The 7,810-nt window shown below is 39.1% G+C and overlaps 1 pseudogene; it reads left to right on the forward strand.

The window, feature by feature from the left end:
• Window positions 1-467: 467 nt before the first annotated feature.
• On the forward strand, window positions 468-6,154 carry LOC138775155 (neuroligin-3-like; annotated as a pseudogene).
• The last annotated feature ends 1,656 nt before the right edge of the window (window positions 6,155-7,810 follow it).

Consider the following 7,810-nt stretch of genomic DNA (forward strand, 5'->3'; position numbering starts at 1 on the left):
GGCTTTCCCCTGTAAATAGGGCAGTGCCATGTCTTTTTTTTTTTTTTACTGGGGAATTCATTTCACAACCTTGTTGTGATCTTCTTTCACAGGACTGTGATTACCCCACTAAGCTGCTGTCAATCTCACAATGGTCAAATATCATAATGGTTACAGTCCTGAGAAAAGTGCTTGTTTAGTCTTTGGCATGAAACGCATGCTTTATTTGCTTCTGCATACAAAGCTATGGAAGGTGATTGTAGAACTGCAGAGGGCTATTCCCTTGTGTGTGTTGGACTGGTGGTCTGCATCACATTCCCCTAATGTTTCGTCTAATGTATGGGGACTGAGGCTGTTGTAGTGTTCCTTGTTCCTTTGGATGAATGCGTCAGATAACCTGACATTAGGAGATTTTTCTACTAACTCAGTAACTTGTTAAGGTGTCATTGTTTTTTATTTCTTCCATTATAGATATCCGGGACACAGGTGCCAAACCAGTCATGGTGTACATCCACGGAGGATCCTACATGGAGGGCAGCGGAAATATGATTGATGGAAGTGTTCTGGCCAGCTATGGCAACGTGATAGTCATCACGCTAAACTATCGTGTGGGAGTCCTGGGTCAGTAACTATTTTAAAAATATATCTTATTTACTCTTCCTCTCTGTATGTCTTATTTACCCTATTGTTTGCTTATGTCTGTAACTTTTTTCCAAATATCTCGTCGGCTTTATGCATATGAAATTGTTGAATGAAATGCAATAATTAATAAGTCCATTTATTTTCATCTTCAGGGCACCATCAAAGATAATGGGTTCCCTGAAGCATTTAATATTAAAGTTATGAGTTAGCGATGAGGAGCTTGTTTCATTAATTTATTGCTCACGTCCTAGCTTTTTTTTTTTTTTTTTTAATTCCTTGCCTGTTTTTTCAATTACATGCTATTTTTTACATATGCAAGTTGTGAGGTGCCATGATGTCAAGTTGTAATTCTGTAATTGCACAGCAAAAGGTTTGCAATATGGTTCTCAACTTCTAATTATGTTCTTTACATTGACTAGCCTGCTGTAAAAGAAATTATGTTTAATACCGCCTTTAGGCTACCAATATGTCTCTGCTTTACAAAGTGTGACTATATGTTTACATTTCGTCATGCGTTTCTTCTACGTCTTGAAAAGCTATATATAAGTTTCTTATTTGTTAACAATTTTCCTACTGCCCGAGGAGTCCTGCAGCTGCACATCTACCTGTACAGCGGCAGGGTTTTCCGGGTGACATAAACACCCAGATCCCCCATAGAGAAGTCAGTTATGGTTTATTCCTTACCTTTTTCAATCACTGAATGCACAATAATAAGAATAACATTAGTCCTATTGATCATTTGATAGAGCAGCTTGGTGTTCACATGTAGCATATTTGTTAAAAGCATATGAATTTTGTCCCATAATCTGAGTGCGGTTTGTAAAATTCCCATGCATGTAACAACTCTGTTCTAATGTGTGGCATCAAACTTTTAGCTACAGAAACATTTTGTAACCAGTCTGTATTGTATGAACTTATCTGTATCAGACTTAGATCAGCAAATGTGTGAATAAAAATGTAGGTTTTCGCCATGTAAATTTATTCTTTATATATTTATCTTTACAGGATTCCTGAGTACTGGAGATCAGGCAGCTAAAGGAAATTATGGGCTTCTTGATCAAATTCAGGCACTTCGCTGGGTGAGCGAAAATGTGGCATTTTTTGGAGGTGACCCTCGCAGGATCACAGTGTTTGGCTCAGGCATTGGAGCCTCTTGTGTCAGTCTCCTTACCCTTTCTCATCATTCTGAAGGTATATTGAATTTGCGTTGTCTAGACAGTATAGCAGAATTCTAGTGTGATGATTTCATTGTAAGATAGTTAGTATGTGTGTTTACTCCTTAAACATCATCCAGTAACCATCAGACTATACCATTTTATTCATGATTACACTGTGTAATTCCATGTCTGTATGTCTGTTCCACCACATTAAAGGTCTTTGGATCACCTGACATTATTCCATGATTCCATCATCAGGATGTCTCTGTTTGGGTCAACTTTTAAGGTACTGAATACCTTGTAAAAAACAGCAGCCCTTTGTTTTGTGCATTATTCTATGTTTTCCTTTTTTCTCAACCACCCTTACAGGTTAGGCTATGTTCCCACACAGTTGAATCAGTTGTTTTTCTTTTTTAATTGTGTCACGAAATGGCTGAAAAAAATAGACCCAAAATGGACCATAAGCCATGTGATTTTTCCGCTTTTTTATTTTTTGCTTTTTGGCCAATTTTTTAAATGACTTTTTAAAAGTAATTTTACGGCTCACAAGATACTGTGTGTGAACATCAGTTATGCTATCAGTATTTCTTGAATAACCTAACTACCTTTCACCAGTCATTAGAAATGTCATATACATGTGCACATGCAGAATTGCAGATCTCTTTTACCCCCCTTTACTTTCTGACTACTGACCATGTTCTTTTTATGGCAGACTGTTGTTTGGAGTCTCTTGACACACAATGGGCTTTGGTAGAATACATCCCACTGTCTGTGTTTAGATGAGGAAAATCAGTATGTCCCACGTCCCACCGCACAGTTCCATCTATGCATTTGGGAGAAATATTGGAAAAAAACCCTTAGCAGGACAAATTTCCAATTTAAGTTACATTTGGAAACCTATTTTTGCTATCACCAATATTATACTGTATGTGCCATTTTTAAGCTTTGAACTTCCCTTTTTCCAATTCTTACTCTTTTCCTTTTACCCTGGCTCCATTCATTTTTTCTCCATCTCCCCTTTTTAGAAAGCTCCTCTTGTGCTGTGTTTCTTCCCTGGCACACACTGAGACCAGCTGGGCAGGAAGTTGGGCTGCTGATCTCTTATATCTGTGTCTGTCTTTCTGCCTCACAGTGTGTGATGCTGAGATGAAAACCAGAAACACCCACTTCACGGGCAGTACTGTATGCTGTACTCTACAGAGGTTACATGAGTGATTGTAAATGGATATAAAATATACAGATTAAAAGAAAATGGAAATCTAGGTCATTTGAATGAAAATTGTGCCATGTTAGGTACAAGTAGTTTCACAAGTTTATCTGGTCCTCTCGACAGGTCTGTTCCAGAGAGCTATCATACAGAGTGGTTCTGCTCTTTCCAGCTGGGCAGTTAATTACCAACCTGTTAAGTACACACGATGCTTGCAGAGAAGGTGGGTTGTAATGTGCTAGACACTGTGGACATGGTTGACTGTCTTCGCCAGAAAAATGCCAAAGAGTTGGTGGAGCAAGATATCCAACCAGCCCGGTATCATGTAGCCTTTGGTCCAGTTATTGATGGAGATGTAATTCCAGATGAACCCGAGATTCTTATGGAGCAAGGAGAATTTCTCAATTATGATATAATGCTGGGGGTCAACCAAGGTGAAGGTCTCAAGTTTGTGGAGAATGTAGTGGATGCAAGAAGATGGTGTTTCTGGGAGTGATTTTGATTACTCAGTTTTCAAATTTTGTGGATAACCTATATGGATACCCAGAAGGCAAAGACACCTTCGTGAGACCATCAAGTTTATGTACACAGATTGGGCAGATCGAGACAATCCTGAGACTCGTCGAAAGACACTAGTTGCTTTGTTCACTGACCACCAGTGGGTAGAGCCATCTGTGGGTAACTGCTGATTTACACGCCCGTTATGGCTCACCCAACATATTTTATGCCTTTTACCATCACTGCCAAGGCCTGATGAAGCCAGCATGGTCTGACGCAGCCATGGAGATGAGGTGCCCTATGTATTTGGGTGTTCCTATGGTGGTCCAACAGATTTGTTTCCTTGCAATTTCTCCAAGAATGATGTGATGTTAAGTGCTGTGGTCATGACTTACTGGACCAACTTTGCCAAAACAGGGTAAGGAAATAAAGCAACATTCTATTTTTAATTCTATCAATTATATCTTAACCAAAGTATAGGTGTGTGGTTTACAATAGAATGAATAAGATTTTTGCACAGGAACTATTCTTGTTGTTAAGCAGATTCTTAAATTTTTCAAGGCTCTTTGCTCTGGCCAACTGCTCTGCTTTTCTTGTGTATAAATTTTAAGAAAATCTCCACTAATGTCTGTTTTTTAAGAAACAAAAATGACATTCCCATATGTCATTAAAGTCTGGTCTGTGGGGTACAGGGCCCTAAGGGCTTTTGAAGATATCCACGGCTGGTGGCCATCCCACTGGCAGTCTAATAACATTGGGTCTTTTCAGTCATAATATAGGTCCAATGTCAATGGTTACACATTTTTTTTTCTTTTTTTAGAGACAACTGTTTGTTTAACAAATGTTGCAACTTATACTTCTATATTTTTTTCAGGGATCCCAATAAGCCTGTCCCACAAGACACCAAATTCATCCATACAAAAGCAAACCGATTTGAGGAAGTGGCATGGTCTAAATACAATCCACGGGATCAGCTTTATCTACACATTGGCTTAAAACCACGTGTACGTGATCACTACCGTGCTACCAAAGTGGCATTTTGGAAACACCTAGTTCCGCACCTGTACAATCTACACGATATGTTTCATTATACTTCAACTACCACCAAGGTGCCACCATCTGACACAACCCAGAATTCACATATCACTCGTCGGCCCAAGGTTTGGGATACTAAACGACCAGCTATTCCCCTACACTCAATGGTCCAGCATCCAAATGGAATCCAGACCTAGACCCAGTGGACCCGGTTGTTATACAGGATCCAAGAGACTATTCTACAGAACTTAGTGTTACTATTGCAGTGGGAGCCTCTCTTTTGTTTCTTAATGTGCTAGCTTTTGCTGCACTGTACTACCGCAATGATAAACGTCGACAAGACACTCAAAGGCAGCCTAGTCCCACAGCGTGCCTCAGCTACGCGGGATCCAACTCACAGCCCCGTACCTCCTGAGGAACTCAATTCTCTACAGATAAATGCTGGACACCCTGATTGTGAGGGAGGAGGGGTCTCCAGCCATGATAACCCTACGTATGGCCACTCTTCCTGATTACACACTTACTTTACGTCGTTCTCCAGACGATATTCCACTCATGACACCTAACACTATCACCATGATTCCAAATTCTCTGGTGGGACTGCAAAGCCTTCATCCATACAATACATTTTCTGCAGGCTTCAACAACACTGGCCTTCCCCACTCACACTCCACCACTAGAGTATAGCACTCCACCATGTTGTACTTCCTTCTTGCCTGGACATTAGATCTATATGAAGTGTCTGAGGCAAGGGAGAAGTCATTGAAATGACACATTCCATACCCCCAAAGAGGAAGGGGGACCAGTGTGGGGCTCTGCTTCTCTGATGATGGAACGGGTCTGTTCAGCTAAGACCCATCAAGAACACACTTCTTCTGTGCTCTTGTTTTCTTAAGTGCTTTTATCCTTGTGGAGGCACATTGACAGTTGAGGAAGCTTAGCTCTGAAAAGGATTTGACCTTACAGATAATGGTCTGCAACTAAGAATCTACAGTATATGAGGAGGAGCAGGAGATTGTGAGTGAGGAAGAGGCAGTAGGGGAGACAAGCCCAGTGTATTTTCCTATCCCTCCCAAGAATTAGATGTCATCTAAGTGTACTATAAAGCTATACTAGCTTTGTAACGGGACAAACAGTATAGATAAGCTGCTGCTGCAGAAGAAATGTCTTCTTTACTAGCCTAGGTTCCATATAAATCAAATTTCTAAGAATTAAAAAAAAATGTTAAAACAAAGGACAATTCAATTAGTCACAAAAATCCTGCTCATTGACCTAATGTTCTTACCTCCCTCAGCTCTATCCCAAATGTGTGCCAAATTCTTATACCAGCTGTGGAATGGGGTTATAAAATCTCCCCAGGTTCTATACTACCTTAATCCTCCCAGTGCCAAATATAGAAAGCCAGCCATCTTTAAAAGATTGTAATCATTGGTCTCTACTCCCAGCCTAGCCAGTCTCTCTAGTTATTATTGAACTTCAAGTCCTAGCAAATGCATCCAGTCATTAGCTGTGTGGGTTATAAATGTCCCAGCACTGAATGAAACCTTGGAGATTGGTATACTGACTGATTTTCAAGTACTTGAGAAGCAATCTAAGTGTGCCAAATTCCACAAACATTTTCTTCAGTGCAAGCTCTAGTGAGACGTAATAGTTTTGGTCAGATAGTTTGTCTTTCTGACTTTGGGTAACTACTTTAAGAAGAGACTTATTTTGTTATTCTCTTTATTACCTTTTATTCATAGATGTGAACGGGGACTAGAAGTAATACGGTTTCTCCTGATTTTATGTACCATGAAAAACAATATTATAAGAGGGATTCTTATAAATCCCACAGGAAGAGATGTGTACAAAATATTGTCTGTTTGGATTTTGACTCGTTGAGTTAGAGCTTTGAGCTTAATATGTATCAGAGATCTTAAAATCTTGGGTGTGTACATTGACTGACATGGCAGCAGACACCTTATACTATTTTTACATAAAAAAAAAAAATGTATTTCATACACAAAGTTTCCCACCTCTGCCTCCTTGGGTATGTTTGTAAATGGATGTAGAACAAATTGTTTGTGCATGTATGTGGGTATATGTATGCGTATATACCTGTGTATGTGTGTGCATATATATGTATATACACATATATATGCATACACAAAGAACACTAACAAACTGTTGTACATATGAATACTCACATAGATGTTTGCTCCCCCTCCCACTTCTTCCTCCAACTGAGATCCAACACCTTTTCAGCTTTTCTACCATTTGCCATGATTTTTGGACATGGGTTTTGTGACAGGGAGAGACGCCATGGGTTCAAGTGACAGTTTTGTGACACAGAGGGGCACCTGGGGTCAGTATTTATAGAATGTATTTATACTGTATCACAGGAGAGTAGAAAACGTATTCCAAATAAAGAAAACTCATATTTTTAATGCTGGTCAATGAATGTGTTACTTTTGTAAAGGTTTTATTTTAAGATTGATAAGAATCAATGAAGAGTCACCAGAAACATCACCACGGAATACTCCACAGACCCCTGTGCATGTTGTGGCTACTGAGCAGCACTATCACAAGCCAAATGGGTTGGTTTAGGTCACCCTAGTTATTAGAGTACCCTTTACACAACTCCTGAGTGGCTCTGTTATCATGGTTAGTACTGGCATTTACTGCAGTCTAGAGGAGGACAGCAGAAGATCTCTGGATTGGTACAGTTCACGTAAGTAAAACTCAGTGGGTGTTTTACCTGGTTTCCAGCCTGGGATCCAACTTTATCTACCAATGATAATTATGTTCTATTAGAAAATCTAATCTTTATAGTGTACATCTACAATAATAGCAGCCATTTATCAGACAGAAACAGAAATGCTATACTCCATGCAATATTTTGCTGCCTTTCTACATTTCCCTAAGGCTGGATTCACACTACATTTTTGCAATCCGTTTTTTTCATCCATTTTTTTTTTGCAAAAAAACAGATAGAAAAAGCGGAAGCATGTGTGTGCATCCATTTTGATCTGTTTTTCCCATGACTTCCATTATAAAAAAAACGGATCAAAACTGATCAGTTTTTTTAGCGTACACAAAAATGTGTTCGACCGCATTTTGTGTATATTAAAAAAACTGATCCATTTTAATCCGTTTTTTTTTCATAATGAAAGTCAATTATGTTCTATTAGAAAGTCAACGGAAAAAAGGGATCAAAACGGATGCACACACATGCATACATTTTTTCTATCCATTTTCATTCGTTTTTTTGCAAAAAATGAATGAAAAAAACGGATAGCAAAAACATAGTGTG

Source organism: Dendropsophus ebraccatus, unplaced genomic scaffold, assembly GCF_027789765.1.
Source record: "Dendropsophus ebraccatus isolate aDenEbr1 unplaced genomic scaffold, aDenEbr1.pat pat_scaffold_1388_ctg1, whole genome shotgun sequence".
Lineage (NCBI taxonomy): Eukaryota > Metazoa > Chordata > Amphibia > Anura > Hylidae > Dendropsophus > Dendropsophus ebraccatus.